The sequence below is a fragment of the Erinaceus europaeus genome, chromosome 7 (assembly GCF_950295315.1).
Source record: "Erinaceus europaeus chromosome 7, mEriEur2.1, whole genome shotgun sequence".
NCBI classification, from domain to species: domain Eukaryota; kingdom Metazoa; phylum Chordata; class Mammalia; order Eulipotyphla; family Erinaceidae; genus Erinaceus; species Erinaceus europaeus.
The window spans coordinates 82,032,423-82,046,249 of record NC_080168.1 but is presented as its reverse complement, the minus strand read 5'-3'; positions in this window follow the sequence as shown (position 1 = coordinate 82,046,249).

Genomic DNA, 13,827 nt, shown 5'->3' with positions numbered 1-13,827 from the left:
CGGTGACAAAGAGAAGCCAAGGGGTAGAGAACTAAAATCAGAGAGGTATCTGGGCAGGAGAGATACCATAATAGTTATGCAAAGAGCCTCTCGAGCCTGAGGCTCCAAAGTCTCAGGTTCAATCCCACACACAACCATAATCCAGAACTGAGCAGTGCTCTAGTAAGAGAGAGAGAAGTGTGAGAGGTAAATAGAGAAGGGTGTTGCAGAAAATTAGACGGGAATAACATGACTGCCATTCTCTACTGCTTTCATCTATCCAACAAATACTAACTAAACATCAATATGTGCACATTATAACAAGCAATTTCTCATGTTTGACTGTCTTAAAGGGAGACTGTTTCCAGTAATCTTGTAGGAGCTGGATCTATGACACAGCAGTATACGTTTATATCAAATGTACAAGTTTCCTATTCCTTTCATTTGAACGTGATGGACTTTGTGCAGTTCCCATCTTGATTTCTGATATTTCTCCTCAATTCCTACTCCATTGTAAGACAGCAACCACACATGCACCTCTGTCTATAAATATGAGCAGATATAGAGAAAAGCCATTCTAAACAACCTGCACAGAAAATTATACATTTTTAAGACAGGGACTATCATAAGAGAGAGTGAATAAAATAATTTAAAAAAAAGCTTCCTTCAAAGCAGTGGGAGCCAGGACTGAAGTTGGACTGCACACATGGCAAAGCAGTACATTATTCAAGTGAGCTAATTCATCGGCCCAAAAGTTCATACATTTAAACAGTGCCACCTACAAGATGATCCTTTTATGCCATACATCATATAAAAGACTAATAATCAAATATATAGAGTTCACCAAACTCAGCAACAACAAAAAACAAATAAACTGCCGCACCCTAAAGTGGGGAGAGGATGTGAACAGAATATTCACCGGAGACACAAAAACAAACAGATACATGAAAAATGCTCCAAATTATTGATTACTAGAGAAATGCAAATAAAGACAACATTGAAATACCATTTCACTCCTATGAGAATATCATACATCAGAAAAGATAGTAACAACAAATGCTGGAGAGGCCACAAGAGTAAATGAAAACTCTGCACTGCTGGTGGGAATGTAATTGTCCAACCTCTCTGAAGAGGAGTCTAGAGAACTCTCAGAAGGCTAAAAATAGACCTACCCTATAACCGCAAAATTCATCTCCTGGGGATATATTCTAACGAACCAAATACACCCACCCAAATATATCTGGCTACACCTACATTCAAAGCAGCACAATTTCTAATAGCCAAAACCTGGAAGCAACCCAGGTGTCCAACAATTGATGAGTGGCTGAGAATATGAATATATAGTGGAATGCTACTCAACTATCAAAAATGATGGATTCACCTTCTTCACCTGATCTTGGATTGATCTTGAAGCAATCATGTTAAGCAAAATAAGCCAGAAAGAGAAGGATGAGTATAGGATCATCTCACTCATAGACAGAAGTTGAGAAGTAATAAAAAAAAGGGGAAAACAAAGGAGAACCTGGACTAAGTTTAGTGTATCATACCAAAGTAAAGGACTCAAGATGGGGCAGAGGGGGTGCTTTCAGGTCCTGGTGCGTGATGGTGGAAGAGGACCTAAGCAGGAGGTTAAAGTGTTTTGAAGAAAACTGAGAAATTTTACACATGTAAAAACAACTGTATTTACTATTGCCTGTAAACCATTAATCTTCCCACTAAAAAAATAATAATAGGAAGCCTGGAAGTAAGCCCTCACATCTATGGACATCTTTGTTAAAGGTGCTGAGACTACTAACTGGGGAAAGAAGAGTCACTGCAACAAATGGTGTTGGAAACAATGGGTTGAAACATGCAGAAGAATGAAACTGAACCAATATATTTCACCCAATACAAAATTAAATTCCAAGTGGATCAAGGACTGGATGTTAGACCAGAAACCATCAGATACTTAAAGGAAAATACTGGCAGAACTCTTTTCCACATAAATTTTAAAGACATCTTCAATGAAATGAATCCAATTACAAAGAAGACTAAGGCAAGGATAAACCTATGGTACTACATCAAATTAAAAGGCTTCTTCACAGCAAAAGAAACCACTACCCAAACCAAGAGACCCCTCACAGAATGGGAAAAGATCTTTACATGCCATACATCAGACAAGAGGTTTATAACCAAAATACAGAGCTTGCCAAACTCAACAAGAAAACACATAACCCCACCCAAAAATGGGGAGAGGAATGGACAGAATATTCACCACAAAACAGATCCCAAAGGCCGAGAAACACATGGAAAAAAATGTTCCAAGTCTCTGATTGTCAGAGAAATGCAAATAAAGACAACAAGGAGATACCACTTCACTCCTGTGAGAATGTCATACATCAGAAAAGGTAACAGCAGCAAATGCTGGAGAGGTTGTAGGGGCAAAGGAACCCTCCTACACTGCTGGTGGGAATATCAATTGGTCCAACCTCTGTGGAGAACAGTCTGGAGAACTCTCAGAAGGCTAGAAATGGACTACCCTACGATCCTGCAATTCCTCTCCTGGGGATATATCCTAAGGAACCCAACACACCCATCCAAAAAAGATCTGTGTACACATTATGTTCTTAACAGCACAATTTGTAATAGCCAAAACCTGGAAGCAACCCAGATGTCCAACAACAGATGAGTGGCTGAGCAAGTTGTGGTATCTATACACAATGGAATACTACTCAGCTATTAAAAACAGTGACTTCACCATTTTCAGCCAATCTTGGATGGACCTTGAAAAAATCATGTTAAGTGAAATAAGTCAGAAACAGAAGGATGAATATGGGATGATCTCACTCTCAGGCAGAAGTTGAAAACAAGAGCAGAGAGAAAACACAAGTAGAACTTGAACTAAAGTTGGCATATTGCAACAAAGTAAAAGACTCTGGGTGTGTGGGGGAAAGAACACAGGTCCAAAATGGATGACAAAGGACATAGTGGGGGTTGTATTGTTATATGAAAAACTAGAAAATATTATACATGTACAAACTATTGTATTTACTGTTGAATGTAAAGCATTAATTCCCCAAAAAAGAAATTTAAATAATAATAATAATAATAATAAACAGTGTCTCCTACACCTTGGTAAATTGGAACCATAACGCTAATACTACCTTATACTAGGTGCTTATGATTTACAGGGTCCTTTCTCAAAGGTCTATAGGTCTCTACTTCCATCAATAGCATAGTGAGTTTTCAAATGGTGAAAAGGTAGCAAAGCAATTATATTTGTTGTGGCACTTGTATCTGTTGTTATATTAACATAATTACTATGTTATATGATGAAATTTGTCAAGAAAAACTTACATTTCTGAGAGAAATGCCAGTTGAATTATTTTAAAGAGTCTATAATAATTAGTCATTAAAAAAATAAATCCCTAACTTGAGTATAAATGAGGAAACTGTCAGTGGCAGGGAATAATAATAATACACAAGAATACTGTAATCACAAAGTTTTAATATCCCATACTTAACACCTGATGTCACAAATGTCTTTAAAATTTCAACAATATTAAAAAAGACAAACCTTTGAAGAACTGTAATCAGAAATACAGGAACAACAAATGAGACTCTGGAAGAAAACACTATCTCAAGGTTATTAGAGAGCTGAAAGCTGAAATAGTTGAGCAAAGAACACAACTAGCTGAACAGGATAAAACAATATCAGAACAGGGCAACAAAATTGATGAACTGCAGAAAACAGTAGAGGGCAGAGAGAATAGAAGCAATGAGGCTGAAGACAGAATTAGCAAGATTGAGGATGAATTAGAGACAACTAAAAAAGAAGTAAGAGATCTCACAAATAAAGAGATGCTGAAAACAACAACAGAGACCTATGGGATGACTTCAAAAGAAACAATATATGCATTATTGGCTTACCAGAGGAAGAAAGAGAGGGAGGGGAAGAAAGCATTCTTCAGGTCATAATAGCTGAAAACTTCTCATCTAGACAACATCAAAGACATAAAGATTCAAGAAGCCCAGAGGGTCCCAAACAGAATTAACCCAGACTTAAAGACACCAAGACACATCATATTTAGAATGGAAAGGAATAAGGATAAAGAAAGGATCCTCAAGGCTGCAAGAGAAAAACAAAGAGTCACCTACAGAGGAAAACCCATAAGATTAGCAGCAGACTTCTCCACACAAACACTACATGACAGAAGAGAATGGCAAGATATCTATCTAGTTCTCAATGAGAAAGGCTTTCAACCAAGAATACTATATCCTGCTAGTCTGTCATTCAGACTAGATGCAGGCATCAAAACCTTCTCAGACAAGCAACAGTTGAAGGAATCAACTATCACCAAGCCTGCCCTGAAAGTTCGGAAACGTCTTCTATAAACTGTCAGACCATCATAAATAGGACATATATCAGAACACTCTAAAACTAAACAAGAATGGCATTAAAATATCTTCAATCTTTGATATCAATAAATGTCAATGGCCTGAATTCACCTATTAAAAGACACAGGGTAGGAAGATGGATCAGAAAATACAACCCAACAATATGCTATGGGAAACCCACCTAACTCAACAAGACAAACACAGACTTAAAGTGAAAGGATGGAAAACTATCATACAAGCCAATGGCCCACAAAAAAGGGCAGGAACAGCTATTCTCATATCTGACATGATAGACTTTAAAATAGATAAGATTAAAAAAGATAGGAATGGACACTACTTAATGCTCAGAGGATCAGTCAATCAAGAGGACTTAACAATTATTAATATTTATGCACCCAATGAGAAGACATCTAAATACATCAAACTTCTACTGAAAGAGCTACAGCAATATATTAATAGTAACACAATCATAGTAGGGGACTTCAACACCCGACTATCTCAACTTGACAGATCATCCAGGCAGAAAAGCATAAAGAAACGAAAGAGCTAAGTGAAGCGATAAACTAGAACTATTGGACATTTTCAGAGTCATTCACCCCAAGAAACTGGAAACATTCTCAAGGATAGACCATATTTTAGGACACAAAGACAGCATCAGCAGATTCAAGAGAATTGAAATCATCCCAAGCATCTTCTCAGACCACAGTGGAACTAAACTAACACTTAACAGTCAACAAAAGATTAGAAATAGTCCCAAAATGTGGAAGCTCAACAGTACACTTCTTAACAAATTCTGGGCCAAAAAGGAAATCAAGGAAAAAATCAAAATGTTTCAAGAGTTCAATGAAAATGAAGACACAAGCTATCAAAATATTTGGGACACAGCTAAAGCAGTCCTAAGAGGGAAGTTCATAGCTATACAAGCACACATTAGGAAACAAGAAAAAGCACAAATAAACAGCCTGATTGCACATCTTAAAGACCTAGAAGAAGATCAAAGGAACCCTAAAGCTACCAGAAGGACAGAAATCACTAAAATTAGGGCAGAAATCAATAACACTGAAAATAAGAGAACCATACAAAAGATCAACGAAAGTAAATGTTGCTTCTTCGAAATAGTGAACAAAATCTACAAACCTTTAGCCAGACTCACAAAACAAAAAAGGGAGAAGATCCAAATAAATCAGATAGTAAATGAAAGAGGAGATATCACAACAGACACCGCAGAAATTCAACATATCATGCGAGGCTTCTATGAACAACTATATGCCACCAAGCCAGGAAAACCTGGAAGAAATGGACGATTTCCTAGATACCTACCAACTTCCAAAACTAAGTAAATAGGAAGTGGATAACATGAACAGGCCCATCACAGCTAATGAAATTGAAACAGTTATCAAAAATCTCCCCAAAAATAAAAGTCCTGGACCAGATGGTTTTACAAATGAATTCTACAAAACCTTCAAAGAAGAACTAATACCTCTACTTTAAAAAGTCTTCCAGAAGATTGAAGACACTGGAATACTCCCTGCCAGCTCCTATGAAGCCAACATCACTCTGATACCAAAAGCAGACAGGGACACAACCAAAAAAGAAAACTACAGACCAATATCTCTGATGAACATAGATGATAAAATACTGAACAAAATTCTAGCCAACCGGATACAGCAGTATATTAAAAAGATTGTTCATCATGACCAAGTGGGGTTTATCCCAGGCATGCAAGGTTGGTTTAATATACGTAAATCAATCAATGTGATCCACCACATCAACAAAAGCAAGACCAAAAACCACATGGTCATATCAATAGATGCAGAGAAAGCCTTTGACAAAATACAACATCACTTTATGATCAAAACACTACAAAAAATGGGAATAGATGAAAAATTCCTAAAGATAGTGGAGTCTACGTATAGCAAACCTACAGCCAACATCATACTCAATGGTGAAAAACTGGAAGCATTTCCACTCAGATCAGGTGTCACCTGACGCGATCTGAAGAACCTGATTCACAGACTCCAAGGACAGAACTTTTTTACTGCCTGTCTGCCTTTCCTGCCTCTGCTTTGTCTGTCACATTTTGACGGTTCCAGCTCACTCTCTACAGAAAAGTGGAATTCCAGAGGCTGACCTTACTCATGTAGCATTTCATCCCCTGCCATTTCTCCCCCTAGTCGCCTACTTTGGACTGAGACTTCTATTGGACTTGCTGGTATACCCTTTGGATACTCTAGGCAATTTTACAGCAGCTTCTTTCCCTTCACGTTGCTGGTTTTTCATAGACTGACCCTGAGTTGTTCATAGACTTTACAGACTGTTGCCCTGGCCAACAAGGAAAGGGGGAGATGCTGGGAAATTGTGCAGATACAGTCACATCTGCCATGTTGTCCCCTCAGGCTACTGCTAGTTCCCGCAAGAGTTGGGACATTCTCAGAGTGCCTGTTCCGCCATGTTTTGCCCTCAGGGGATTGTCTATTTCCTCGCCATAGTGGAAGTGCTTTGGTTACTCCTCCCCCTTCCCATTCTCATGAGAGTTATTATTCTATCCTGGAGTGCTATGGTTACTCCTTCCCCTTCCCACTCTCGCGAAGCTACTCCTATAAAAGCCCTTCTCCTTCCGCACCTCTTTTTCTTGCCGGCGCTTCACCTCTCTCTTGCCTGCACTTCACCTCTCTTGCCAGCGCTCCATTTCGGTGTTTAGATGCAAGAAAGGTTACTGCGTGAGGCAGCCATTTTCGCTACCTCCACGTGGCCCAACCTGCTTCTCTTGTACACAACTCTGAGGAGCCAGCACAAATAAAGATTTGTGTTCACTCTTCGCTCCGGACCTCCTCTCTCTCTTCCCCGCAGCGCAGAACAACAATCAGGTACTAGACAGGGCTGCCCACTATCACCATTACTATTCAACATAGTGTTGGCCAGTCAATAAGGGGTCCTAGAGGTGACACCAAGGAGGTGACTATAACTTAATTTCGGTTAAAATATAGAGTAGGAAAAAAGGGGGAAATTTTTTTCTTCCATTTAATTATAAAGCACACCTCCTCCCCCTCCCCACAACCAGTCCCTGGGGACCAGCTCCTAGCAGCTCCCCTGCTGAGCTTCTGTCTTTACAAATTCCTGTCCCACCAGGGAGTATCATTCATTCTAAATCTATACCCTTCTGAAACCTCTGGCCCTTTTTTTTCTTTCTAAGTAGCCAACCTCCCCACCTCACCCCACATAGCTAATTAAATAATGCAAAATAAATAAATAAATAAAATCTTTCCTTTCACTGTTCTTTTTCTTATCGTTTTCTTTTTTCTCTCTTTTTTTTCATCTTTTTCTCATTCTTGTCATCCTTTCTTCCTTAATCCTACAGCTTCCAAAGCCACAGGCCCCAGCCCCCACACCACCAAACAGTGTGCTTTTTTGAATTCACTGATACATATTTGGGAATTATGTTGGGGAAGAATTCTGACTCAGTGTGGACTCTCACTGTGAGTGTCTCTGCTCAACTTCCCTTCCTCCTTTAGCCACCCCTAGAATATACAGTGGATAGTAGATTTGCATAACTGTCTATTTCAGCCATCCTTATCTAGTCCTGAGGGTTTTTTTTTCTTTTCACTACTCTTTAACTACAGCTTTTTCTTCTCTTTTCCCTTTTCTCTCACATGTCTCTTTTTTATTTTTTTTCTATTTCTTTTTTTTTATCTTGTCATACACTTCTTCCTTCTTCTTTGCCTTTCTGAATTTGTGAATTATTTTGGGGAAGAAATCTGACTCAGAGTGGACTCTCTATATGTGTATCTCTGCTCTAGTTCCCTTTCCCCTCTTGTTACCCCTAGAATATACAGTGGATAGTAGATTTGCATAAATGTCTATTCTTGCTGTCCCTTCTTTCTTTTCTCTTTCTTCTTCACTGGGATTTGGTTACTATTTTTTTCACGGACTGGAGAAATTGTTTGGCTAACTGGTAGTGATTAAACTGCTTCAATAATTGCTTCAGTTGCTACTGTAATTCATGAGGTTGGTGAATACAATTTTCATAAAGGTACTTAGTACAGTGCTGCTTGTGCTCAAAACACAACTGAGGAACAACAGAGCATAAAAAAAGAAACACAAAAAAATGGGTAGATCAAAAAAATGGGTAGATCAAAAACAAATAAAACTGCTACTCCAATGAATGAAGACAAGAGCCCAGAAGAAACTACAAATCAGCCAGAAGTAACCATAGATAAGAAAAGTATGCAAGCAATACTAAACTTATTAATCACAGAAATGAAAACAACATTGGAGGAAAGGAATGGCAATATTAGGGAAACAACAGTTGAGACCCCCTAGGAAAATACTTATTATCTTGAGGCAATTAGAGAACTGAAAGCTGAAATAGCTGTAATGAAGAAAGAAGCTAAGGCAAGGGAAAGCAGACTAACAGAAGCAGAAAACAGAATTAGTCAGACAGAGGATGAGTTAGAGAAAACTAAGAAAGAGGTGAAAGAGATTAAAAAGAGATTGAGAGACACTGAAAACAACAACAGAGACATATGGGATGATCTCAAAAGAAGTAACATTCGCATAATTGGCCTGCCAGAGGAAGAAAGAGAGGAAGGGGAAGCAAACATTCTAGAGGAAATAATAGAAGAAAACTTCCCAGACCTGAATAACAGAAAGGACATCAAGATTCAAGAGGCCCAGAGAGTACCAAACAGAATCAACCCAGACCTGAAGACACCAAGACACATCATAGTCACAATGAGAAGTAGTAAGGATAAAGAAAGGATCCTAAAGGCTGCAAGAGAGAAAAAGTCACATACAAGGGAAAACCCATAAGATTATCTGCAGATTTTTCCACTCAGACTCTAAAAGCTAGAAGAGAATGGCAAGATATCTATTGAGCCCTGAATGAAAAAGGGTTTCAACCAAGGATAATATATCCTGCTAGACTTTCATTCAAACTAGATGGAGGGATCAAAACCTTCTTAGACAAACAACAGTTAAAGGAGGCAACCATCACCAAACCGGCCCAGAAAGAGGTTCTAAAAGACCTCTTATAAACAAGAACATCACTATAATACTGGCAATATATCACAGCAAAAAAAAAAAATTTTTTAACAATGGCACTACAATACATTAAATCCATAATATCAATAAATGTCAACGGCTTAAACTCACCCATCAAAAGGCACAGAGTGAGGGGATGGATCAGAAAACATAATCCAACCATATGCTGCTTGCAAGAATCCCATCTGTCACAACAAGATAAACACAGACTTAAAGTGAAAGGATGGAAAACTATCATACAGGCTAATGGACCACAAAAAAGGGCAGGAACAGCCATTCTCTTCTCAGACACGATAGATTTTAAATTAAATAAAGTAATAAAAGATAGGCAAGGACACTACATAATGATTAGAGGATCAATCAGCCAAGAAGACTTAACAATCATTAACATCTATGCACCCAATGACGGACCATCTAAATACGTCAAGCACTTACTGAAAGAATTTCAAAAATACGTCAATAGTAATAAAATAATAGTGGGAGACTTCAATACCCCACTCTCTCACTTAGACAGATCAACAAAGCAGAGAATCAACAAAGATACAAGAGAATTGAATGAAGAGATTGACAGACTAGACCTCTTGGACATTTTCAGAGTCTTTCACCTCAAAAAACTGGAATACACCTTCTTTTCAAATCCACATAACACATACTCAAGGATAGACCACATGTTAGGCCACAAAGACAACATCAATAAATTAAAGAACATTGAAATCATCCTAAGTATCTTCTCAGACCACAGTGGAGTAAAACTAACATTTAACAACAAACAGACAATTATTAAAAGTCACAGAATTTGGAAACTAAACAACATACTCCTTAAGAACCACTGGGTCAGAGACTCACTCAAGCAGGAAATTCAAATGTTCCTGGAAACTAATGAAAATGAAGACACAACCTATCAAAATATTTGGGACATAGCTAAAGCAGTACTGAGAGGGAAACGTATAGCCATACAATCACATATTAAACACCAAGAAGAAGCTCAAATGAACGACCTTACTGCACACCTCAAGGACTTAGAGGAAGAGGAACAAAGGAACCCTAAAGCATCCAGAAGGACAGAAATCACTAAAGGTAGAGCAGAAATAAAAAACATCGAAAATAAAAGAACCATACAAAAGATCAATGAAGCCAAATGTTGGTTCTTTGAAAAATCAAACAAAATTGACAAACCCCTAGCCAGACTCACCAAACAAAAAAGAGAGAAGACTCAAATTAATAGAATTGTAAACAATGGAGGAGATATCACAACTGACACCACAGAAATCAGAAAATCATACAAAACTTCAATAAAGAAATATACGCCACCAAGCTAGAGAATCTGGAAGAAATGGAATTATTCCTAGAAGCATATGCCCTTCCAAAACTGAACCAAGAAGAACTACAAAATCTAAATGCGGGGGTCGGGCGGTGGCGCAGTGGGTTAAGCGCATGTGGCGCAAAGTGCAGGAACCGGCGTAAGGATCCCGGTTCGAGCCCCAGGCTCCCCACCTGCAGGGGAGTCGCTTCACAGGCGGTGAAGCAGGTCTGCAGGTGTCTATCTTTCTCTCCCCTTATCTGTCTTCCCCTCCTCTCTCCATTTCCCTCTGTCCTATCTCCAACAACGAATTGCATCAACAAGGGCAATAATAATAATAACCACAACGAAGCTACAACAAGGGCAACAAAAGGGGGGAAAAAATAGCCTCCAGGAGCAGTGGATTCATGGTGCAGGCACCGAGCCCAGCAATAACCCTGGAGGAGGAAAAAAAAAAATCTAAATGCACCAATTACAGACAAAGAAATTGAAACCGTTATTAAAAACCTCCCCAGCAACTAAAGTCCTGGACCAGATGGCTTCACAAATGAATTCTACAAAACTTTCAGGAAACAGTTAGTACCCATACTTCTTAAGCTTTTCCATAAGATTGAAGAAACAGGAATACTCCCTTCCACCTTCTATGAAGCCAACATCACCCTGATACCAAAAGCTGATAGGGACAGAACAAAAAAGGAAAACTACAGACCAATATCTCTGATGAACATAGATGCCAAAATATTAAATAAGATCTTGGCCAACCAGATACAGCAACATATCAAAAAGATTGTTCATCACGACCAAGTGGGTTTCATCCCAGCAATGCAAGGCTGGTTCAACATCCGTAAGTCAATCAATGTCATTCACCACATCAATAAAAGCAAAGCCAAAAACCACATGATTATTTCAATAGATGCAGAGAAAGCCTTTGACAAAATCCAACACCCATTCATGCTCAAAACTCTACAAAAAATGGGAATAGATGGGAAATTCCTCAAGATAGTAGAGTCTATATATAGCAAACCTACAGCCAACATCATACTCAATGGACAGAAGCTGAAAGCATTCCCCCTCAGATCGGGGACTAGACAGGGCTGTCCACTGTCACCATTACTATTCAACATAGTATCGGAAGTTCTTGCCATAGCAATCAGGCAAGAGAAAGAAATCAAAGGAATACAGATTGGAAGGGAAGAAGTCAAGCTCTCACTATTTGCAGATGATATGATAGTATACATAGAAAAACCTAAAGAATCCAGCATAAACCTACTGGAAGTTATTAGGCAATATAGCAAGGTATCAGGCTACAAAATCAATGTGCAAAAATCAGTGGCATTTCTTTATGCAAACACTAAATCTGAAGAAGACATCCAGAAATCACTCTCGTTTACTATTTCAGCAAAATCAATCAAATACCTAGGAATAAAGTTGACCAAAGAAGTGAAAGACTTTTATGCTGAAAATTATGAGTCGCTACTCAAGGAATTAGAAACTGATACCAAGAAATGGAAAGATATCCCATGCTCATGGATGGAAGAATAAATATCAAAATGAATATTCTCCCCAGAGCCATATACAAATTTAATGCAATACCCATCAAAGTTCCACCAAGCTTCTTTAAGAGAATAGAACAAACACTACAATCATTTATCTGGAACCTGAAAACACCTAGAATTGCCAAGACCATCTTAAGGAAAAGAAACAGAAATGGAGGCATCACACTCCCAGACCTTAAACTATATTATAAAGCCATCATCATCAAAACAGCATGGTACTGGAACAAAAATAGGCACATAGACCAGTGGAACAGAATTGAAAGCCCAGAAATAAATCCACACACCTATGGACATCTAATCTTTGATAAGGGGGCCCAAATATTAAATGGAAAAAGAAGGCTCTCTTTAACAAATGGTGCTGGGAAAACTGGGTTGTAAGATGCAGAAGAATGAAATTGAACCACTTTATCTCACCAGAAACAAAAATCAACTCCAAATGGATCAAAGACCTAGATTTCAGACCAGAAACAATCAAATACTTAGAGGAAAACATTGGTAAGACACTTTCCCACATACACCTCAAGGACATCTTTGATGAATCAAACCCAATTGCAAGGAAGACTAAAGCAGAAACAAACCAATGGGACTACATCCAATTGAAAAGCTTCTGCACATCCAAAGAAACTATTAAATAAACAAAGAGACCCCTCACAGAATGAGAGAATATCTTCACATGCCATACATCAGACAAGAAACTAATCACCAAAATAAATAAAGAGCTCAGCAAACTTAGCACCAAAAAAGCAAATGACCCCATCGAAAAATGGGCAGAGGATATGAACAAAACACTCACCTCAGAGGAGATCCAAAAAGCTAACAAACATATGAAAAACTGCTCTAGGTCACTGATTGTCAGAGAAATGCAAATTAAGACAACACTAAGATACCACCTCACTCCTGTAAGAATGGCATACATCAAAAAAGACAGCAGCAACAAATGCTGGAGAGGTTGTGGGGACAGAGGAACCCTTTTACACTGCTGGTGGGAATGTAAATTGGTCCAGCATCTGTGGAGAGCAGTCTGGAAAACTCTCAGAAGGCTAGACATGGACCTTCCATATGATCCAGTAATTCCTCTCCTGGGGTTATACCCCAAGGACTCCATAACACCCAACCAAAAAGAGGTGTGAACTCCTATGTTCATAGCAGGACAATTCATAATAGCTAAAACCTGGAAGCAACCCAGGTGCCCAACAACAGATGAGTGGCTGAGAAAGCTGTGGTATATATACACAATGGAATACTATGCAGCTATCAAGAACAATGAACCCACCTTCTCTGACCCATCTTGGACAGAGCTAGAAGGAATTATGTTAAGTGAGCTAAGTCAGAAAGATAAAGATGAGTATGGGATGATCCCACTCATCAACAGAAGTTGAGTAAGAAGATCTGAAAGGGAAACTAAAAGCAGGACCTGACCAAATTGTAAGTAGGGCACCAAAGTAAAAACCCTGTGGTGAGGAGTAGACATGCAGCTTCCTGGGACAGTGGGGGGTGGGAGTGGCTGGAAGGGATGGGTCACAGTCTTTTGGTGGTGGGAATGGTGTTTATGTACACTCCTAGTAAAATGTAGTC